This window comes from Pseudoliparis swirei, chromosome 18 (assembly GCF_029220125.1).
Source record: "Pseudoliparis swirei isolate HS2019 ecotype Mariana Trench chromosome 18, NWPU_hadal_v1, whole genome shotgun sequence".
Classification (NCBI taxonomy): domain Eukaryota; kingdom Metazoa; phylum Chordata; class Actinopteri; order Perciformes; family Liparidae; genus Pseudoliparis; species Pseudoliparis swirei.
Genome location: NC_079405.1, coordinates 22,727,854 through 22,752,975, shown reverse-complemented (window position 1 = coordinate 22,752,975; position 25,122 = coordinate 22,727,854). Strand labels below are relative to the sequence as shown.

At 42.5% G+C, this 25,122-nt stretch overlaps 1 protein-coding gene across 2 annotated transcripts in view; it reads left to right on the top strand.

Moving 5' to 3' along the window:
* Positions 1-316: 316 nt before the first annotated feature.
* Positions 317-25,122, top strand: part of cdk18 (cyclin dependent kinase 18) — a 47,021-nt gene continuing 22,215 nt past the window's right edge. Inside the window, exon 1 of one of the 2 annotated variants that reach the window (XM_056438005.1) lies at positions 317-585. The gene's annotated coding sequence lies outside the window, so the exon portion shown is untranslated. Of the gene's footprint in view, positions 586-1,139; positions 1,210-25,122 lie in introns of those variants that run through there. The other variant, XM_056438006.1, reaches the window with a different exon arrangement.

Sequence of the window (25,122 nt, the reverse complement as noted above, 5' to 3'; positions counted from 1 at the left end):
TATGTGCATACTTACGCATATACAGTTTACATGGGTTCAGACTACACACACTCACATTAACACTTTTGTAGACATGCTTTCACATACACACGGTTTCGTTGTTCTGGTGCTGCGTGTGTGAGCATCCTTTCAACAGTGGAGGAGGAGAAGGAGGCGGAGGAGGCTTGTGCCATGCCGAGTGGTGATTGGCCGTTGCCATACCAACGAGGGCGGGCCCGGTAGTGGGGAGGAACCGGGGGCTGATTATAAAACACTAGTGAGCAGCAGTTTCTCCTCTTCTGAGCCGTCTCCACTGTACGCCTCTCTCTCTCTCTGTGTGTTTAGTCTCGCCCGTCATCTGGCCGCTGAGGCAGCTCGCGGTGCGTCTGCTGTCGAGGACGGAGGAGGGTGAGCCGTCGCAGGCCGGTGCACTCTTCTGAGCCGTCTGTCCATCACGGTGACAAGAGAGCTGTCTGCAAATCTTGTGGATTTTTACCTCAAACGTGAGTGACACCTGGGAAGGAGAGGGGAAACCTGAGTGGAGAGGCCCCCAGTGCGCACCCTCTCCCCTCCTCCCCGTCCCTCCTGGATGACCTGTGCTCCTCGGTAAGTAGCTCTGCTGCAGCCACATCCACTCACACGTCGTCACGAAGGCCTTCATGGCATGGGATCAGGGGTCAGCAGGACAAGGGGGTTCATTGTGCTAAACTTTATTCATTTTGTTCTCCGTCAATATTTGTCTTTAGCTCAGTGGACATCTCGGGGGGGGGGGAGGTGGGGTGGGGTGGGGTGTGTTATTGCGCTCCATCGGTTATTTTACCCTCTTTTCTTTGGCCTGCAGCGCTACTTTTTTTAAATAAATGGCTTTCGGCAAAATATCAAACAGGTGTAAATTGTATCGCACTATTGACCGATAATGGGAGAAAGCTCATTATTCCAAACCGAACGTTTGGCCACATTTGTTCCATGAATGATGGGAATCACCAATATGAAGGCATGCTGTTACTTAGGATCATGATGTGATAAATTATAAAAATATACAAGTGTCTCATTTCTGTCTTGATTTGAATATGCATATTGCTTCTGTGTCCTCCACTGCTGCCATAAGAACATCTTAGGATATGTGAAAGCAACGCACCCACCGCCCACAGCCCACTCACTCGACCGCCTCTTCCCTCTCAGAGCCTCGTGCATTAGTACTAATGCAGGAAGGGCCACTCGAATACACAGGTCTGTCCATAGCCACTGTGCACACAACACTGTTTACCGATGAGGGCCTGCGGGTGCAGATTTGTATTTCGTGTGTTTGCACGCGCAAAACCGGTTTCCATATTATTGTCGTGCGTTGTTGAATCATGCAGCGTTCAGACTGAAGCCATCACCAAAATAAACCGCATGCCAGTGAGAAGTTGCTCCTGTGTTGAAAAGTATTGCATGTTGAACACGCTAAGAACGATGAAATAACGTGTTAAGTAACAATGCTAACAACGTTAGCCTCGGCATGTATTTTAAAAAAGTCGGTAAAAACAAAGTAAAGATGAATAAGTTCTCGAGCTAGAGTTGATTTCAAACGACCAGCGACAGTGGTCGGCTCGCAAAATGTATGAAACAATTAGTTTTTGTTTCCTCAGTTTATAAAAAGTCGAACATTTTCAGTTTTTTTTACAGGTGTAGTGATAGTGACTGGATATCTTGCTTAAATGTATTAAATGTGGGAAAGTATAATTTGTTGGTAATTCAAATGAAATTAGACGGCCATCATTTTGGAGTGTCAAAAATGAAAGTGGGGGCAGCAGTGTCTGGTATATTTTAAATGATGTACGTCACAAATGAAATACAGAGCTCTGGATTTACTCCCCAACTGCACTCACTTCAGGATTACCACATAATTATCGTAATGCCAAACGTAGCCATCATTTCAATGAACACGCCATTATTTCCGTCCCATTAAGTCTTCCGTCTTTGCCAGCTGTCAGTCTTTATTGTGTTTTTCAAATTAGTCTCATGAATTTTAATTCCATTTATCCTTATGCCATGAGCAGAGCCCGTGTAAACCGGTCTCGCGTGACAACAGCACAATTACCTTTTCTGAACAGCGCTCTGTCTCTGAGATTGTCCGTCGCCCTCACTTTGAGTCCAAAGTCTCAATCTGTTGACTTGACACATTGAAGCACAATAGCAATGTTTACATAAATACAGCCCTGGGCTCACTGGGTCATGATAACGCCAAGATGGATCCCACCGTATTTAACAATGGCCCCTGGCACCAGCGCTGAGCCCTCTCACAGATGAACAAACACTTGCAAACATTTAGTCAAACACAGCAAATGGAAGATTTAGATTGTGCCCGGTCTACCGGCTACTGTGATGAAACCGTGGAAGGTTAAATGCCTCAGTGGGCAAGTGTCTTCTGTGAAAATTATACCATCATTTCACAACCTGAGACTCACTGCATGTCTAAACTGGAACGGGCACTCGGTAGAGCGCATACCTTCGCATATCACAAGATTGGGCATTGAATTATGAACATGTTGGCATTAGTTGCATGCCAATTGGATAGAAATTGACCGTGCATGGTAAAAAATGTTGACCTTTTCATCCCTTGACCTTGACCTTGGACCCGATTGATCCCAAAATCTAATCAAATTGTTCCCGGATAATAACCAATCATCCCACCAAATTTCATGCGATTCAAGAAGATTTTGACCTTTTCATGACCTTGACCTTGACCTTTGATCGATCCCAAAATCTAATCAAATGGTCCCTGGATAATAACCAATCATCTCCAAATTTCAAATTTTTAATTTTTTGAGTTCTACAGTAACACGCATACAAATGAATAAATACGGCGAAAAAAATAAAATCATATTCCGATGAAGGTTCATACAAACACGAGATATCATCAGTGTTTGTGAATCTGCATGACTTTATTGCTCTGATAGACAACAACAGTGGAGCCAACAGACTGAGAGTTCAAGCTGCCCAGCATCCTTCTTCCAGTCTCAAGATGGATGATTATTCCAACGGGACATGACGGAAACATGGCATGCCCAACCGAGTCCTTCGCAGACAGAACGGAAGAGTCTGGTAAATCTAAGGGTGGAGGGTTTGCTATGACAAACAACATGTGGTGTGACCCCAAGAACATTAAGACTCTTTCGTTCCTGCTCGCCGAACCTGGAACATCTGACGATCTCATGCCGTCCATTCTACCTTCCCCGGGAGTTCAGCTCGGTCACCACCACAGCCGTCTACATTCCACCACAAGCGGACACCGACGTAGCACTATCGGACCTACATGATGTGTTATGTCGGCATCAGAACAAGTATCGCTGTGGTGGTGGCTGGGGACTTTAACAAGGCAAACCTAAAAAGTCATGCCGAACTTTCACCAGCACATTACGTGTGCTACCAGAGGAAAGAATGTTGGACCACTGCTATACGCCATTCAAGAGAGGCTACAAGGCTGTCTCTCTCCTCCGTTAGGGAAATCAGACCATGCCGCCATTTTTCTGCTTCCGGAGTATAAACAAAGGATCGTAGTGACGAGGAACGGAAGCGGTGGTCTGACCAATCAGAGGCTGAGCTGGGACATGATCCAATCCAGTTCCAGTAAGTAGCAATGAGCCTCATAGCAACGCTTAACGGACACCATCGCCCCACGGTAAAAGTTAGGGTCTTTCCTAACCAAAAGCCGTGGGTTGATAGATCCATCCGTGAAGCTGTGAACGCGCTGCCTATAACTCCGGTCTTGTATCCGCAACATGGACGAGTACAAGGCAGCGGTCTATGGACTGAGGAGGGCGGTGAAGGACGCCAAAAGGAGGTACCGAGACAGAGTGGAATCACAGATGGAGCAGCGCGACACCAGGCGCCTATGGCAGGGGCTACGGACTATCACAAACTACCAGAGCAGACCCCGCAATGGTGAGTGCCGACGCATCCCTAGCGGACGACCTGAACTCATTTTATGCACGGTTTGAGGCTAGCAACAACAGCGCTAGCTCGCCGCTAACAACAACAGAGGTGAGTTCATGAACACACTCTCTGTGACCGAGCACAGTGTGAGGAGGGCTCTGTTGAGGGTGAACACCAGGAAAGCTGCAGGTCCAGATGGCATATCTGGGCGAGTACTGAAGACCTGTGCTAACCAGCTAGCTCCAGTGTTCACCACAATATTCAACCTCTCCCTGGCTGAGACCGTGGTCCCCGCCTGCTTCAAGAGATCCACTATTGTCCCTGTGCCCAAGAATGCTTCTCCAGCATGTATGAATGACTACCGACCGGTGGCCCTCACCTCGGTGGTCATGAAATGCTTTGAGAGGCTGATAAAGGACTACATCTGCGCCTTCCTCCCTTCCTCCATGGACCCGCTGCAGTTTGCTTATCGCCCAAACAGATCCACGGATGATGCTGTCTCCCAGGTACTGCACACCACACTCTCTCATCTGGACAGCCAGAGGGGGCGCTATGTGAGACTGCTGTTCATTGATTATAGTTCAGCTTTCAACACCATAGTCCCATCCAGACTGGCCGGCAAGCTGATTGAGCTGGGACTGAACACCCCTGTGTGCTTGGATCCTGGACTTCCTGACCGCCAGGCCACAGGTGGTCAGGGTGGGCAGACACACCTCCAAATCCCTCACCCTGAACACAGGATCCCCCCAGGGTTGCGTCCTCAGCCCACTACTGTACTCCCTGTACACACATGACTGTGTGGCCAGGTTCAGCTCCAACACCATCATCAAGTTTGCGGATGACACAGTGGTGGTGGGCCTGATCTCCGACAACGACGAGAAGGCCTACCTGGAGGAAGTTGCTGATCTGTCACTCTGGTGCCAGGACAACAGCCTCATCATGAATGTCACCAAAACTAAGGAGCTGATTGTGGACTTTAGGAGGGTACAACAACAGAGGACGTACTCACCACTGGGGATTAACGGGACTACTGTGGAGAGGGTGTATAAATACCTGGGAGTCCACATCACCGAGGATCTGACATGGTCAACAAACACAGACACTCTGGTGAGAAAGGCAAGGCAGCGCCTACCACCTCAGGCAGCTGAGGAAATTTAAAGTTTCCCAGAGGATCCTTCAGTCCTTCTACTCTGGAGCTGTAGAGAGCGTCCTGACAGGAAGCATCACAGCCTGGTTTGGCAACTGCTCCGCTCAGGACAGGAAGGCTCTGCAGAGAGTAGTGCGTTCGGCTGAGCGCACTATTGGAACTACACTCCCACCCTGCAGGACTTGTACACCAGGAGGTGCAGAACCAGAGCCGCAGGATCATGAAGGATCCTCACCACCCCAACAACAGACTGTTTCAGCTGCTGCGGTCAGGCAGGCGCAGTCACGCTGCAAGAACAGAGAGACTGAGACGGAGTTTCTTTCCTCAGGCCATCAGGATTGTGAACTCCGACCTCACCAGGACCCCCACATAGACCCACACAACTGCCCCTCTTAGGCACACACACACACACACACACACACTTACTGTAAATATTGTGTTGTTTTTTATTTGTAAATAGTGTGTACTTGTTGCCCTTGCACATTCCTGCTGAGCATTGCCACTTTCATTTCACTGCACACCCTGTGTGTGTATGTGACAAATAAAACATCTTGAATCTTGAATCTTGGTGAACAGTTGAATAAACTGGAAAAAATGTGTTTTATATTCGTTGTTCCTCTTTTGGCAGGAGGAACAGCTCATGACTTGTTGGCGAAGAAAAGTTAAGTTGTTGTATATCCAGCATCCGTAAGCAAAAAGTGAACCTTAGTCAAAGTTCTTTTATAGCAGCAATACATCCGCCAAGTGTAAAGAAGATCGGATGAACAGTTCTTGAGATATGTAACGAAAACAAACAGAGATTCCTTGCTGTACAGTTGGATACATATATTTACTAGCTTGCAATCTATAGCTGTCTTTCTTGGCATATTCCTGTACTTATTCGCATATTACAACAACCAATTGTTGATCAGCTAAATAGCATGAGGATCAGACCCAATAACACATGATCACAAGAACTCAACATCGGTACATTTATTATATTGTTCCTACGTTTCAGCTCCCTCCTCCGTAACATGATTGAATGCTGTCTTTGAGCTCCCGGAGTCGCATTGAAGTACTAAAAAAAGATCCAAAGGACCCAAGTGTTGCTGAGCATGCCTTCCAATGCGCTTGAAAAGCTCTTCACAGGTGGGCGGGTGGCGCATTCACAGCCAAGATATCTAGCTCATTTAAAAATGTCCACCCTCTCCAAGGCTGCCAACACTTTAGAAATAACTATGTTGTGTTCAGGGTACACCGGACAAATACAAATCTTGTGCTTAAGCCCTGTCTGCTAGAGAGACGCTGTGCGACGAGTGGTCGGAGGGTAGAGCCAGTGTGTTCTTTGCATAATTGCAAGCTACTCTCTCCCAAGTTGCTAGTGTCGTGCTGCAGCTGAGATGGCTTATTAGAGGTTGTCTCGCACACTGACAGAGCACCTTGGGAAAAAAATAATGTGGTTCGAGTGTCTGTGTGTGTGTGTGTGTGTGTGTGTGAGTGGTGTGAGGTAAGCTGTGAGTCATGGAGCTGCTCCTGTCAGAAGTAAGACCATAAGCCAGAACCCGAGGGAAACATCGCGACAGCCAACAAACAAATCAGAATCATCATATCCACATAATGTGACAAAGCCATCTGACAGGAAAAGGTCTACAACTCTGATGCATGCTTTTGACATTATATTGAAATTTATAATTTTTTTAATCTAAAGTGACATGCAATTTATTAAATGTCTAAAGTAAATACTTAATAATCCCAAATGAATTTAGCAAATACAGATACACAGTCTCTGCTGTCAGCGTTGCCCTCATTACATGCATATGGTGTCTTTTCAAAAAAGACTTTCAACTGCTTCAAATGGGACTTGAACACTGGTCTTCTAAATTTAAATGTATGTCCATTTGGCCGAACCACCAATCTCAACATCATTCCAGGATAGACGTTCTTGTTCTTTATACTCCTTTAAATGCTCTTGTACTTCTAAAAAAAATTGACACGGATGATCCAGGTTAATTGATTAGTTAGTTACAGTGAGTGTCAATATGCATCTCATCAGTGAAATACACATGAATGTCAATGCAGCAATACATACCAGGGAGAGAAGGGAGTCAGTAGAGAGTGATATTACCAAGAGTTGCTAATCCCTTAGTTATGTCTATAAACACAGAAGTCAGTGTTGAATAAGTTGTGGACAAGTCGGGATTCAGAAATCTCCGGCTGAGCTTTAATATTTCTTCCTGTCAGCAGGAAGTTTGCCAAACATAATTTTCCAGTTCGCCCTGCTGACCACGCTGAAGTAATTGCACGCTTTGGGTCACAACAGACGCCTCTTAGACTGAGCCCGTCGGGGGATCATAACTGTTTGCTGTTCCGTTATCTCGTCTTTATCTTTCAATCTCCCTACTCTTCCATTCTTTTTCTTTTTTCTCCTTTAGCCCAGGACCTTTTCCCCTCTCTGTAGTCTTCACCCCCACGGGCATAATTATTTTGTTTTATTTGGTCGCTAAATCATCCGTGGAGACATTTTCCTTTAATTTGAGACGCATCGGGCGGCAGCACATCTCACCGTCTGTATTTCCATCTCGCCTCCTGATGTCAGTGCGACATCGGCAATCTGTGTCCATGTGCAAGTTTTGGAAGGGGTTGGGTTCAGGTGTCGGCAGCACACGGAGGGAGAAGAGACGTTGTCGGAATGAGTGAACCAAAGCCTCGTCAAACAGTTCCAACGCACTGCATGTTCTTTCTCTGTGATGTGGGACTGCGTGAACCCTTGGTACTTGGATCCGCTTTGCCATCATGAAGCTTTGTCCTTCTGCAGGTGCTTTTCTACAAAAATGCTTGAACTGTCACCTGTGCTTTTTTTCCTCATCAAAATGTATATTTAGTGCGATCATGGCTGTGAGTTTCTTACTGCTATTGATGTTGCTTTGTCCGATCATCTTTGTATCTTCTTTGAAATGTCCATTATTCCTGACATTCATAGTAGATCGGAAATTGTTAAAAAACGATATATCAATGAGAATACTTGCGCACTGTTCATGGAAACTATCTCTCTGTCACCAGCTTTCACCTCAACCTCTGTTAATGGTTTTCTAGATAATTTCAATGCTAAGATTGTGAATGTTATAGATACCATTGCACCTGCTAAGGTTAAATTAATTTCTGGTAAGCAAAAAGCACCGTGGAGAAATGCTGCATCTGTAAAAATCCAGAAAAAAGAGTGCCGGAAAGCTGAGCGAAAATGGCGAAAAACTAAACTCCAGATTCACCATGACATCTTAAAAGAGAGACTTAATCTTTACAATCTAGAACTGAGAAGTGCTAGACAATCCTTTTTCTCTGACATCATTAACAAAAACATTAATAATGCACGCACTTTATTTGCCACTGTTGATAGGCTGACTAAACCCCCGGCACCAATAGCCCCTGAACTCCTATCCACTGATAAATGCAATGAGTTCGCTTTCTTTTTTAGGGATACAATTCTAAACATCAGACAAGCCATAAATATTTCCATGTTAAACAAAAAAATGATATCACCACTACAGTCACACAAAAGTAGTTTAATAAACATGACACAGTTTAACGCAATTGACTACAAAACTCTGGAGGAAACTGTGCAACTTCTTAAGCTATCTACCTGTTGTCTTGATCCTTTGCCCACAAGCTTTTTAAAAGGTTTTACCTGCTTAGCAACAGACTTACTGCAAATAGTTAACAGCTCTCTCCAATCTGGCATTTTTCCAAAGGCTTTGAAAACAGCAGTTATTAAGCCTCTACTAAAGAAATGTAACCTAGACGCTACTGTACTTAGCAACTACAGACCTATATCAAATCTACCCTTTATAAGTAAAATAATAGAAAAGGTCGTCTATCAGCAACTTAGCAACTTTTAACCTCAAATGGTATCTTAGACAAATACCAATCCGGATTTCGACCCCATCACAGCACTGAAACTGCTCTCACTAAGGTTCTAAATGATATTCGCATAAACACTGATTCTGGCAAAATTTCTATCCTAGTGTTATTGGATCTTAGCGCTGCATTTGATACTGTCGACCATTCAATACTTCTAGACAGACTAGAAATCTGGGTTGGACTCTCTGGTACGGTCCTAGACTGGTTCAAGTCCTACCTACAAGACAGGGACTATTTTGTCTCCATTGGCAACTATGTATCTGAGCGGACTAATATGACGTGTGGAGTTCCACAAGGTTCAATCCTTGGGCCTCTTCTATTCAACCTCTACATGCTCCCCTTAGGCAGAATTATGCAAAATAACAAAATCGCTACCATAATTATGCGGACGACACTCAACTATACATAGCTCTCTCACCAAGTGACTATGCTCCCATAGACTTACTGCGTCAGTGCACAGACCAAATCAATGATTGGATGTGCCAACATTTCCTCCAACTAAATGAAAATAAAACCGAGATAATTGTGTTTGGTGCTAAAGAAGAAAGGCTGAAAGTTTGTGCTCATCTGGACTCCCTTTCTTTAAAGTCGAAAAATCAAGTCAAAATGTAGGTGTTATAATTGATTCGGATCTGAATTTTAATACCCACATCAAATCAATAACAAAATCAGCCTATTACCATCTAAAAAATATAGCAAGAATTAGAGGATTTATGTCCAAACAAGATTTAGAAAAACTAATTCACGCCTTCATCTCCAGTAGGTTAGACTATTGTAATAGTCTTTTTTCAGGTCTCCCCAAAAGCACTTCGACAGCTACAACTTATTCAGAATGCCGCTGCCAGAGTCCTAACAAAGACTAAGAAAGTTGAACACATTACACCCATTCTCAGGTCTCTGCATTGGCTACCAGTACATTAGAGAATCGACTTCAAAATACTGCTGCTCGTTTATAAATCTCTAAATGGTGTAGGTCCAAAATATATCTCTGACTTGCTTCCACCTTATGAACCCTCTAAGCCTCTTAGGTCATCTGGGGCCGGTCTGCTAACTGTTCCCAGGGTTAAAACAAAACATGGTGAAGCAGCATTCAGTTATTATGCCACACACAGTTGGAACAAACTTCCGGAAGAGCTTAGATCTGCACCAACTCTTACTACTTTCAAAAACAGGCTAAAAACGTTTATGTTCTCCATTGCCTTAAATTGAATCTTGTATTAATCCTGAAATAATAAGACAACGACAGAAGGAATGATTCTTTGCACTTAGATTTTTATCTTTATTTTTTCTTTTATTAATCTTCTTTTATGCTTTTATGCCTTTTTAAATTGTTTCTTTGATGCACTTTGTATTCCTCTTTTTTTTATTTCTTATTCTTGATCTATTTTTTGTAAAGCACTTTGAATTGCATTCATGTATGAAATGTGCTATATAAATAAACTTGCCTTGCCTTGCCTTGCCTTGAGTGTGTGTGTGTGTGTGTGGCTTATTCAGAGACCTGTTTGATTCTTGCTATGCTTCATTCAAGTACTTACGCAAGCTGTTCAAACTCTGCGTAGGAGGATAAATGTGGTCGTACAAACACATGACTTTCGCCCAGGAGACTGCTGTTTGACCGTGTAGAACCAAAAGTGGTATATACTAAAAGCCACGCATGTAAACCTAACAGCGGGGGTTTGGAGAATGACCATTCTGTCGCTGGCCCATTATTCAGAAACAGCGGTAGTAACAATAGAAATGTCCCCAAAAAAAGCCCATTTGCCCTGCAGTACGTCATCCCGAAAAACAATCACCCATGGCTAATCATGATGCTTATTATGATTTGTTACGTATCAAATGTTACAGTCTGACTTTTTATGAAGACTGGACTGCATTGCACCATCTTTTTGGCGTAATATCAGTCATCTGGGTCTTGGGTTTATTCATATTTCGTGTTTTATTTTCATACCCGCCTTCTTTTTTGATGGCGTCTACTTCACTTTCTGCCTTTGTGTGTCTGCCCCGGGCGCTCATTAATTTCCTTCGCATTGAAAATGCGGAAGGTAATGTTTTGATCGCCGTGTATTTATTTATTTATTTGTATGCGTGTTATTCGCATAAGTAAAAAAGTATTAAACCGGATCGCATGAAATTTGGTGGGATGATTGGTTATTATCCGGGGACCATTTGATTAGATTTTGGGATCGATTGGGTCAAGGTCAAGATCATGAAAAGGTCCAAATCTTCTTGAATCGCATGAAATTTGGTGGGATGATTAGTTATTATCCGGGAACCATTTGATTAGATTTTGGGATCGATCGGGTCAAAGGTCATGGTCAAGGTCATGAAAAGGTCAACATCTTTTTACCATAGCGCGGTCAATTTATATCCAATTGGCATGCAAATAATGCCAAAATGTTCATAATTCAATGCCCAATCTTGTGATATGCGAAGGTATGCGCTCTACCGAGTGCCCATTCTAGTTTTACATGTCTTGCTTTGGCTCTGCTGTCACCTGTCTCTTGTTATTACCCTTCTCTCCTTGTGTATTTAGTCGTTATGCTGCTTGTGCTACTTCGTCATTCTCCTTTTCCCCCCCTAGTGTTTAGTACTTCCCAGCGTTTCACGTTCCATGGTTGTTGTTGTTTTTTCTTTTGATTTGCTGCTTGATTTCCTGCGAGTCATCTCCTCAAATGATTGAACCTTCCCACTGCCTCCATCAATCCATCTGTGTTTTTGATCCAACTTTTAGTCACTGTCACACACCGATACCCGTGAATCTGCAGACAAAAGAAACCACCGCGCCACATGTGTCGCCTGCTCTGCAAACCACTCTGGTAGCCTGTGACACAATAGCCCAGTCTGATGTTGACCCCTTAGCACTGTTGTTGTCCACTCTCAGCCACTGGACACAGCGGGCCAATTGTTCACATGGGGAGAGAGAGAGTGGTTGACATGTAGACAGACACGGAGAGGACAAAAGAGGGTGTACTTGTTGTCATTTTCATTTTCTGCTAGCGACCGCTTTATTATGAGCAGCTCTGCACAAGAATGCTGAGCATTAAGCTTGATGAGGATCCAAGGACGGGGAGAGATAAACAAGTGAAGGAAAACGATAACTGTGTCAAGCTGAGAAATGGAGAATTTGTTGTGCGGCTATATAACAGAGCAAATAAGGCTGCGATTGTTGTCTTGTGAGGCACCACTCCACGAAAAGATGGGATGGAAGGAAACAAAAGGTCATCTTTATGACATCTACAGCACCGACACAAAGAACAAGAGGAGAATATGACGTAATTGACCTTGTGATTTACTTGATGTTCATAAAGGTGTCACGAGTATATGCCGAATGTTTCATAATCGAAAAGAAAAATATGGGCTCCTGGTCTAGGCTTAACAGTTTTCTCCACAACACGACACAGAAGGTTTGATTATCACTGTGGGACGAGACGGGAAGAAACCTGTGGGTTTTTCTTCAATCTCTTAAAGCATCACCCTTGTCGCAGACAGGATTAGAGCCAAATATCTGTAACGTGCCAATTTAAGAATAGCGTTTAGGTTGAAAATGGCCTTCACTGCAATCTGTTGGAAGTGAAGGGGAGGAGTGCCAAATGGCTGTAGTCCATCCCAACTTCAGATTGAGTCAGACAGTGTTGTTTAAGGTAATGATCACACTGTTTGGAGTTCATGACAATATAATCTGATGGTGATCTGATCCGGCTACACCAAACTCTTTTTATATGGACCCTACCTCGGCTAAGGCTCAGGCTTTTTTAAGTTTATATGACCTTCTGCACCAAAATTCTGTCCAAGATACCCGCTACTAGTCCCAGCTGTGGAGACACTGGTACAGCTGTTTATTTATAAAGCATGTGTAGTTCTTTGTTTTTTAATTGAGGTTTTGTATGTATTTTAATGTTTTGTACTCTCTGGACTTTTAGTCTGTAATACAAGTTTGATTGATCAAGATGAGGAATGTAGTTTCCTTGAGCTCTACAGATCCTTTTTGCATATTTTTTAAAAGTTATACCAACTGTGGTCTGGTCAACCTAGTTCACAACAGCAGGCAACTATTATCGGGGAGACCAAAACCGAGCTAAAAGTGGTGTGAACCGACACGTTCTCGCTTCAAACTAAACACAGCATTCACTTAGTAAGACACACCCATCTGCATTATTATTAGACAGTCAAAGAATCTGACGTAGCGTATAAAGAGCGAGAAAGTCTGCGTAGGATGAGTGGGTGAAACAAACACAGGACTTTCTCCCAGGCGACCTTTGTCCGTGTGAAATGTTTACTCATTTTACTGTAGCTTCGTTATGTGACTTACAGAATGAAGCCAAGCCAGTTATGTAATAAACATACTTATCTTAACCTGAACCATTCTATTTTCCTAAGTGTAAACTTTAATGAAACACACTGTTGCTCCAAGTTGTGATGTTAGGAAACAGTTTACCGAACCTCTTAATCACAATAATGTTATCGATGGTAAGCTTATGTTGTATTTTCACCTTGTGGCCAAAACGTAAAAAAACGCACAACCAATCAGAGTCGAGGAGTCGGCTGTCAAGCTTACTAATCTACAGGCAGCGCTGATCAAATATGAATCAAGATCCTATTCCATGTTCTCTTAACCCTCCTGTTATGTTGCGGGTCAAATTGACCCGTTTCAAAGTTTGAAAATCTAGGAAAAATACTTCTAAGTACTTTTTCTGTATAAAACTTCTTCTGCTTACCTTATTTAGTGTAATCAACGTAAAAAAAAATACTAAAAAAATATCATGTATTTGCAACCCCCCCCTGCAGGTTTATATAACAGAGATGATGTTCCCGGGTCAATTTGACCCGGCTGTGAAAGTGAAGGCTAAAAGTCACCAAAAGAGTCACGTTTAGACTATTTCTTTCTTTGTAAATGTAGGGCAGTCTTTCTTACTCCCTCCCACCAAGTTTCAACACACACACTCACACCAACACACACACCAACACACACACTAACACACGCGCGCACAGACACCAACACACACACACACTTTACAGACCATGTTTATCATCTCCTAACTTTCCCCCTAAATACACCTTTATTGGACATGGGACACTAATGTGAGGGTTTCTTTCATGTCTCAACTAATAAATATGTAGTATAGTACTTCTAATATACTTTCTGTCTGACTGGGAGAGACACACACCCTGTCTCATCCCAATCTCAGACCCACACACATTCTCTTTCTAACGACCGCACCTGTGCGAGAAATACAGAAACTATTTTGACGGGAACCTTTATTTTCCCTGCGTGAAAACTCCACCCACACGTATCAGGGGAGGGCCAAACATACAAAATGGTTGCTGAGAAGTCCTACAACATTACACTCTGCAGATACATACGACTGCACCAAGAGGATGACTGTGTGCTGGCCTTTGGTCATCTTTTATCATATAATTTATGCATCTTAACACTACAAATAAACATAACTAACGTTTACTTTCAATACAAATCCTTTATGACTCATTTGGCTTGATTTTTAGTGGGCGGGTCATTATGACCCTGAACAGCACAGGTGTCTCATCTCTATTTATCTACATCACCCCATGAAAAAAAAAACTTACAAAATGCAAATAAAATTTAGGAGAAAATACATGTTATGGTAGACTAATGCAATTTAGATTTAGATTTTTTCAATGTACCTAAAAAATAGTTTGAACATGTATTTTTCATTAAAAACGAGTGAGTGATCCTGATTGAACTCTGATCTATGGAGGGGCAAATAACTCAATTCCACTAAAAACTGATTTAATTGTTAGTAATGTTGTTGGTGATGAGGTACAAACTATAGTTTTTAGAATGTTTTGGTTTCTGATCACTTTTGGATGATTCAACATTAACCGGGTCAAATTGACCCGGGAACATCACGGCTGTATGTAAGAAACGAACATAACAGGAGGGTTAACATCATTTAGAGCACCGCTTAGCCGTGAAATGAGAACATTAGCTTGGTTTTGACCATCTTGGTCCGGAAACAGAACCCCCAAACTTAACCTTTTTACTTTACTAAAATAGATTGTATGTAAGACGTTGACGTGGTAACCGCGAGGCCACTCATTAATTTGTCAGGACTACCGTTTTGAAGCCTTTTTGGCCTTTGACATCTTGGTTTCTGGCTGCCGCCATCTTGGTTTGTTGTAACCAGAAGTGTCACGAGAGGAGGGAGCTAAATAGGCCTGCAACCAGGTTCAGGTTGTGTTGATTTAAGTTACTAATACACGGTGGATTTCACCTAACACCTCCCTGCTGCAAAAACACACATCATCTCAATTATCTGTGTGTACTGTAGTACAACGGCTGGATGATGGAACCGCAAATTGAATTAGTTGCATTACAGACGAAACACACCAGCTGTTTATCTGTGATTCTCTCTTACCACTCTGGTTTATGTGAGGCAGCTTTTTTCTTTCTGCCTCATTTAGTCCCCATCTGCGTCTCTGTCGCTGCCCCTCCCCTTTCAACCTCATGACCCTCCCAGAGATCACAGCTTGTGTTGGAAGCGCCGCCGGCTGTCAGGAGCAGGAAGTGGTCGAGCTAATAGTCTGCCCGGACACTGTGCCAGAGCTTTGTTTCTCCGTCCAGCTTGTCGAAACTGAATGAATGAATGAAATGGTGGTAAGGAGAGCGATTCCAAAATATATTTGCTTGAGGTTTTTGAAATAGCCCAGAGTGAGTCACAGTCGTGTGTCTCTGTGCCTTAGATGTAGATAGGTTGTCATATTTTGCTGATGACGGTGTCCACTGACATGCAACAATTAAGCCCATGTAAACATGCCCCACATGTATTCCCATCAGGTGGCCCCATTCTAAATGAGTACACACGAGGGGACTTGTGTGTATTAATTCAGCTGGAGTGGATGGCTCAATGGACCTCTGACGTATGGCTTTTTCAAACCTTACCCCCCCCCCCCCCAGAGTCCAGTGGATTGGATCACTGGTCAAAATGACAATATTTTGAATGCATAAAGCAGGGGTGTCAAACTCATTTTCACCGTGAGCCACATCCGCCTCATGGCTGCCCTCAAAGGGCCGGTTGTTACTAACACGGTATAATTCTAACTACTCCAGAACATATTGTTAAATAACTGTCTTTGAATTTGTATATTTAGGTGTACTTATATAAATGTATAACTATATATGCAAATGTATTTAATATTATAAAATGAATCTATTTAATTTCATTATATTTATTTTAACCCACATTACTTTATCAAAGATCAAACAAACATTATTACATTAACTTTGTTAAAAGCTTTGTCACAGTTGAGTTGGTCTGGGCAGTGGTTCTCCACTGGTCTGGGCAGTGGTTCTCCACTGGTCTGGGCAGTGGTTCTCCACTGGTCTGGCTTTGGGACGCACTATCACCCCTGAATGACAAGCTGAGACCTAGATCGAGGAACATTTGTAACTTCTCAAATGTATTTAATGAAAAGATGGTGCAGTTTGAACCTGAGTTCAGAATATCACAGTATGCACAACAAAACTATTTAGTAATATTCCCTTTTACAGTCAATTATGAACTAACAAGTGAATCTTAAGGACACAAGGTAATACAACATACATTACTACTCAGTAACTTCAGACTTTAAAACATGTCTAAACAGTGCTTTCATGCATATATATGAAATAAAAAAGTCTGGTTTTAAAAAGCCTCAAAAGATGTAATTCATGTCTCACTCACTGAACCTATGACACATAAAGTTGCTCGACAAGTCAGTCTTGAGGAGCAGCTTTTATACACAAACTCTAAATAAATTAAACAAGGGTAATTAAAAAGGATTCACATGTTCAACATTAACTTTTCTTCTGACTATTATAAATACTGAACAACATGAAGCAGCACTCACTTCAACCTTAGTGACCACTGACGTAGACCTGATGGAGGAATTCATAATAGGGGAACTAGGGATGTTTGTTAATACAAAGTCAATGTGGTCACACACGCACGCACGCACGCACGCGCGTCTGGATGTCCGCCGGGCGCGTGAATGACAGGATGCGAAAAATGCGCCTCATTCGGGCTGATTTTTAAAACTCGGGCGGTAAAAGTACGTGAGACTGTTCAAATGCTCCGCCTGACGTCATACCGTTAAATCAGAACCTACGGAGGATATCGATCGTCTGGAAGCGGCCGTCATCCAGACGCAGCTCCTGGAGAAGCTGCGTGCGGCTACGGATAACATAATATGTAATATTTATATTATTAACTCAGACTCGAGGGCTTGATGGTCCGACATGTGTGGGACTTTCTCAACAGAACAAAGAGTGTGTATTTCTTCCGTGGTGGACGGTGGTAACGAGCTGTTATATGCCACGATAAGCCACGCCCCCTCTCCGGCGCTTCTAGCGCGAGTGAAGAAAACGTGACAAATAGTCCGGCGACTGAACTCACACGAGTACATTTAGTAAAGCAACGCAAGGGTTCGCCTCTCGAGCGTGAACAGATCGCAGTCTGCTGCAAAAAAAATTACCTTCAAAATAAAAGTACAATATTTTTTTCCTCCCTTTTTTAAGAAAAGGCATCATATTTATTTCATGCCGTCGCGGGCCACATCAAATGACGTGGCGGGCCACATTTGGCCCGCGGGCCATGAGTTTGACACGTATGGCATAAAGCATCTCATTTGAACAGATTCCTTCCATTGCAACGACTCCTGTTTACTTAAGTTGACAGGAATTTAGGAAATGTATTTGTCTCGTACGTATACTGTCCGCCTACAAGTGTTTTCAGAAATATAATCACTAAGATTGGGATGGACAGTTTATTTTACAAGTCTGCGCACAGTTATCAGGTGTAAAGCATTGCACTGTGAATATTATTCATTTTATTTGTGAAGTTGTGTCAGCCATTTCATCAGGAACATTATTACCAATACAAAATTTTCTGATAATGCATACAGAATAGCTTGCGTTGTTGTTGCACCTTGACAACATATAGTGGTTTCACTGCATGGATGCTGGATTGGGCTGAAGTCAAAACCATTGTTTCCTCTGGTACAGCACACCTGGCAAAAGGCGGGCTTTCACTTTACCACTGACTTCCTGTTCTGATACCATTAGACGTAGTTGTAATGGACACTGATATTAGCGCAGCCCATATGGACACTGATATTAGTTTTGCCCAACTCTCTTCACCAAGTGCCGTTTTTAAAGCCTGTTGCGACGTGTCTCGGTGTGATCGGCACCATCGTCTTTCATAGTGTGACCTATTTCCACAGCGCTGTGTTAACGCTCAAGAAAGGTCTGATTGCACATATTGTCATTTAACCCCAGGAGGGAAATAAACCTTCTGGCTTGTTTGTATTTCTATAAACCAATCACAGTCGTTGAGCGGCGCTAAGCCCTAGATGCAGCGACAGTGCCCTGACAAAATAGACGGCCGTATAGCCACGGTCTACATCCAAGTGAGTCAGACCAGTATAGAGGCACAAGCAACTGCTTGGTTCATGTTCGGAAATGTTAAAGGAAACGTTCTCAGTCGGAAGAATCCAGGACGATAAGCTTTTATTGCATAGTGTAGACATCATACTGCTTCTGCTTCTGGTCATTGGTCAGGAGAGGTTCTTGAAAATCGCTTGTTTCTTTCTTTTTCAAGATTAAATTCTTCTTTTTTTGTGTGTCTGTGGCAATCATGGCTCCTGCCCAGTTGCACTTGTCCATGATGTCATTATTTGGTTCTGGCAGTCTTCAATAATGACAAACGTGTCGAATAACTTCTCCCATCTGTATTGTTACAGACTCTGGCTTATGAATGGCCCATCGTCGACTTGGCTGTACTTTGAAATGGTTGTCATCGGAAAGTTCTGAGAAAAATAATGAAAATAGAGAAAGAAAATATATTGACCCTAATGATAATGCAGGAGCTGGTGTAGTCAGACTGAGCCATGCAATCTCAGGACAACTTCCTCCATCATAATTAACTATCGCTAATATCAGTGTCCATTCAAAACAGGAAGTCAGTAGTAAAGGACCAAGCATCCTGATTCTCATGCCCTTCCCCAAACAGAGGAGTCTGTTGTCTACGAAATAAACGAGGCGCAACCACCAGTTTGACACAGTGTCCATCGTAATCAGGAATTTTCCAAGTCACAACCCCTGTAATTAAGTTGTACGAGAGGGCAAACAAGAGAGCAAAGTGATTGGAGAGGGGCCCCCAATCAGAATGAGGGCAGTCACATTCATCTGTTAGATAAGAAGCCCTTTATAGATTTTATTCGACACACCAGAGCAGAGCAACAAATGAGGAGAGAAAGCGAGTGAGGACATGGCCAGTGTATTAAAGAGAGTTCAATCTCTCTCCTGGGTGAGACTCTGTAAACGTGTTTCATGCCCACTTGTGGCTGTCTAAGCACAAAAGGGTTTGTTTCTTTGAAGATTTTCAGCCTGGGAGTACTGTTGGGCAGAGAAAGAAACAGGTCTCTGTGTGGAGAACATCATTGGCCCTGACTGTAAATAGAAAGGAATGACTACACACTTTTGAATACATTTCCAGTGATGCTTGACAAATAGTTGGGAATGAAGCTATTTTAGAAATGCATGTAGACCCTGGGTTGGTATCGCACACATCAAAGGCTGCAAGAAATGCTTTATTATAATTTTTCACCCATATTTATGGCCCGAGCATGGAACTAAGAGCCCTAGAATGGAACTAAGAGCCCTAGCATGGAACTAAGAGCCCGAGCATGGAACTAAGAGCCCAAGCATGGAACTAAGAGCCCGAGCATGGAACTAAGAGCCCGAGCATGGAACTAAGAGCCCTAGCATGGAACTAAGAGCCCGAGCATGGAACTAAGAGCCCGAGCATGGAACTAAGAGCCCGAGCATGGAACTAAGAGCCCTAGAATGGAACTAAGAGCCCTAGCATGGAACTAAGAGCCCAACGGTCCCCTGGAATTGAAAGTACCAGCAATACATTGTTTTGGAGAGATTATTATTATTATCGTGCATTTCATAACGTTTTGGTTTTCAGTTTTTTGGATTTTCTTTATGCTCCAGATGCAAAAAGGATGTTCTGTGTCGTTGCTGCCCTATCATTGGTTTGCAATATGAAAATAATTATACCACTTACACTTAGATGTGCACTTATGGTTGGCTTAATGTTAGCTATTGATACCAAATAAAGATAAAACCGGTATGTAATATTACTGTTCAAACTGCAAGAGACGGCTTCATATTTTGTTTCCTTTGTGAGTTTCATCAAATATTGTTTTACGGCAAATGACATACACCATCATTTTCAAGTGTATTGTCTTTCGGGGTAAATGAACCATCCAATAATAAGTGGTCGCTGAGTGAACATAATTACATAGTTAAGACGTATTCATTTGGTTCGGGCATCTGATTTGGATGCCTCCTGGATGCCTCCCTTTAGAGGTTTTCCAGGCACGTCCAACTGGGAGGAGACCCCGGGGAAGACTCAGGACACGATGGAGGGATTATATCTCCTGGCTGGCCTGGGAAAGCCTCGGGATCGTCCAGAATGAGCTGGAAAATGTTGCTGGTGGGAGGGAAGTCTGGGTCAGCCTGCTGGGTCTGCTGCCCACGTGACCCGACCCCAGACTAAACGGATGAGAATGGATGGAAGAAATATTCAGAAATGATATCCAATAGCAATAATGACATCATGTAATAGAAGGAAATAGATCCATGACCATTTCGAACAAAGATGTAATAAAATCCACGATGTCATGATGACATAATGACACCTTAAAACTGTTGGGGATCTGTGAATACTCAGATCTGAGTTTGATTCAGACCCACATTTGTGTGACTGGAAGAACAAATCAGGTGTGAGCTGAAGGTCAGTGAGGAAAGTCTTCATAGCAATCCAAGAGGTCTTGCTGGCCAATATTCCTCAACTCCCAAGAATCATGAGCGGGGCAACAGTTGGAGCCGTGAGAAGGATATGATGCTGAGGGAGATATGGAACCGAAAGTCCTGTAACTTGCTCATCTTTTGTTCTGCTTGATGTGAGGTCTTGGGACAGGGCTGTCATATGTGTACAGATTGTAAAGCCCTCTGAGGCAAATTCGTAATTTCTAATATTGGGCTATAGAAAATAAACTGAATGGAATTGCATCATCGTACAGATCTTTCCCATGGAGCTGAAAAGGACTCTGGTACAATGGTTATGGACAACCATTCATATAAGGGTGCAGCTAAAAGACAAAGCAGAGTTTAAGGCTTGTGCATGAACCATTGAGAGAACTCTAAAATTTGAGAGTTCAAGCCCAGAAACTGCAGAATAATCTGAGCAAGATGGTAGAAACCTCTCCAAAAAATAGGAGACTGAGAAGTCCAAGGCTCCCCATCAAGTTTACTTGAGCATGCATGGCATTTGCAATAAACTCATCAAAGTTGGACGAATAAGTATGGAGATTGGATAAAGTGCCCATGGCACCTTCCAACCACCTAGCCGAATCAAACGCCGCCGAAAGCGAGGTTCACCGGAGAAGAAGATATAACCTAAAGCTATTTCATTACCCAATCTCCTCCTGGCTATTTGGTACAAGCTAGCATGGCTAAATAACTCTTGGGGAATACATTCAACAAATGTATTAAGGTTTACTTTGCATAACTGATCTCAGATTCCAGAACAGAAATTGTTACAGCATGATTGTTAATATACTGTACACTGATTGGTCTTCACGTTATTAGCAGCCGATGAGTATATGTATACAATAAACACATTCATTCTCATGTATGCTGCAGGACAATCAACGATAATCTACCTCATTATCGTCCATCGACCCTCTGGAGTCCTACGATGTTTACGCGACGGTGTTCGGTGTCATGTCTCTCCAATTAAACGGCACAGAAACATGGTATGGATGTTGTGGGAGTCTGTAGACGTTCTACTCCCGAGCCCTTTTTCTCACGAGATCATACGTGATTCACACATTGAGCCAAGAGCTTGGCGCCGCCCTTCAATGTCATTTGTGGAATTGTGTGTCCGTCAATATTTGTGTTTGTGAAACTAACTGATGAACACTTAGGAAATCATTAAGAACCTACCCACCTAACTCTTTGAAAAAAGCACTGCCGTTTTCAATTATTAAATAGGTTGTTTTTATAGATAGGATATATTCTGTTCATTTGGAAAACTGTTCTTGACAAACAGACTAAAATATCTAGTCAATATTTTGTATGGGAAAAATATATTCAATCACTTTTTTTCAACCTAAGGCTTTAGTAAACCAATTTCCCGCACCAAAAGAGTTCGTCCACATAAAATATACTTTCACAAGCGATTTGAAGAATTGTAATAAATCGGACAACTTCAACTTCAAGCTTTAGGGCAAAATTACCTCCATACACTTTGCTTTAAGACAATGGTCTTTCATTATACAGATAGCTGAGATTGTGCTGCAATTTTTGATCTACAGCACATGTATCAAATGCAACTGCCTTTTAAGGTGAGTTTAAGATATTATGTAAAATCGATAAAAATACCTTAGAACCCAGGGGGTTAAATAATGTTTTTGGCCGAGAACGTTTAGGCACCTATTTCAGATGCATAACCATACATATATAGCGTTCCACTTTGAATATATATTCAGATGAAAGCTGTGAACCATCCCTATATCCCTGAGAAGAATGACGTGTACAGTACTTAATTATTCCGCTCTATACTGAGCTCATGGAAAAGCTTGAGGAATTATCTCTCAAGATATTGGTATGCATATAGTTTGCGGAGAGGTTAGCTGTTCTCTAGTTTCATATTTTCTTAATTTTCAGGGTGGGTTAATGGATTTAGAGCTAGTCGTGTATGGGACCTTTACGGGAACAGTGATCCTCATTTTGAAGCATGAACAATTATCTTCCGCTTTGTATTTACTGTTTGAGTTGTTTTCTCAAATTAGAATGATTATGAAAGTTATGAAATAGGTTGGAATTGAAACATGAACAAATGTTCGTCCAAATAATAATACGTATTTGACTCAGCACTTAATAGATAATACCATAACACCAGTGAAGAGATGCTGCAGCATAGGAGCAAAGGTCATTTTCATCCACATCATATCAATAAACAGTCCCCCCACTCTTCAGAAAGATCACAACAAACCAAACTAGTATAAATACCCACCACTGTACTCAGCTAGTGATACAAAGAGGTCTTTGTGCTGTTGTTTTTCTATGCAGATGCCTCGAGTGGATTACATCGCTGTTTCAGATCACAGTGGCAACTACAGTGTACTGTGGTTCATGTCAACTCTTGTGTGTGAGGTACCCCCTTCCGACAGCATATACTGTATCTCTACCCTGTTGAGACACGGGGGACATCTTCCTGCATAAAAACGTCAGCCACAACAATTCACATGCTGGCACCAGTACTATTGATTTATGTCTGCACAGAAAGCCTCTTTCCTCATTTCTTATTCTTAACCCCTTAATCTGATTTATGTGATCTCTTTTTATTATACGAGTTTCCTAAACGTATAGGCTACTCTGATGTTGCGTATTTCGTCTGACAGTTAGCTGATTGTCAGGTTTTTTGTGTTCATTCTCAATAATTGGGTCACGTAGTATCACTGTTTGAATTTTCACCGTGAGTTTGAGGACAACTCTTGCCACCATGCAGTAAATTGCTGCTGTCAGGGTCAGTTTGAAATGGGTGTTAATTGCACTTTTACGGTCTTGATTTATGTAATTGCGCGCAACTGGGCCAGAAGCGGTTTCTACGTCTAGAAATATCAAGCTTTGGCTACATCCGCTGCTTATTGAACGTGATTGTGTTTTGATTGCAACAATGCTTTTAGCAACGCTCTGGCAGTAGCTCTGGCATTTTCTTTCTACCAAGAGCGTATTCCCCATCCATCTGAGGAGTTGCATGTGTCCGAATTTGATTGATTGATTTTCTATCATCAACATATCTTCCCTAAATTTGCCCAGAGTTGATTGCAACTTAGTCCTCCTTAAAATAGTCAAGAACTGCAAGACAGAAATGGATACATGTTCTATCATTAACATCTCTCCAAAATTGACTGTGTACTCTGAGCTAACAGACAAGTTTACAATCAATGCAGTTTACGCCATAAAGTCTTCTTTATTCTGGTTAGTCCAATGTATATAATCAAATTTTTCTTGTCATAAAGACCGAATGACACCAATTTCTTCAGCACACAAATGCAGGAGAGAGAAAAAGTGGGCAATGACTAACTGGTTGGGCTGGCCGTGTGTATATAACCTACTGGATGGGCGAGAGTATGTTGATCAGCAGCTTTCCTGTGGTTTTCTGCCTCATTATCAAATAACTAAGGCGATGCTCTGTGGTCGAGCTGCACATAAATGTCCTTCACAGCTGCACAAAGCGCTCTATGTCGTGACGGCAGTGGACAAAGGTCTGTTTAAACATTGTATATTTATTTATGTATGCACTGTATGATGTGTGCATTTGATTGACTCCAAAAGGCTTCTCACTTTCAGAATTAAAAATCCACCTTTCTCTGTACTGATCTGGGGATTATTTTCTTCCACCGTTGGCTTTTTGAGCTGCTTCCTTTACACTCTGTTCAATTTATGGCTGCCGCCCACACTTCTCTGGCTCTGACAATGTCTTTGGTATTTTTTCTAAATCTGAATTCCTTTGTGCAGTTCTTCGTCTCTATAAATACAACCCAGTCGGCAGAATTTGATTTTTTTTCCTTAAAAAAACAGACTACTATTCTGAACCAAAATACTTTTCATAGATACGATTCTTATCAGACTCCTCAGACTCCTATCACGCTTGCAGTAACGCGTAATGTCCTGTGGTTGACGTTGTACAACGATTGGTTTTAGTTTTAGGAAAGACAATTACTATCGTTAGAAAAAAACTCCTGGTTTGGGTACTGTAACACACTCGTGTCAAGAAATGGGCACACTCAGGGTATCGTTTAGAAATATTCTTTATTGACTGTGCCTCAGCACTCCTGTCCGTCTCTCGTGCCTCCATCACTATTGCACCTAATATAGGGGAGAGACACACACACACACACACACATATGCACAACCCCTGATCCCCTGCAGCTGAGGCCAATTAGGCCTCTTCCCAGCACCTGTTCCCTGAGCCACTCCCCAACGCAGCTTAGCCTAACCACACCCCAGCTACCACAGGTACAAATAATAAGGTTCCACAGTAATGTCACACAAGGTAACTAGGGTGAGTAAACAACCACCAGCTTCG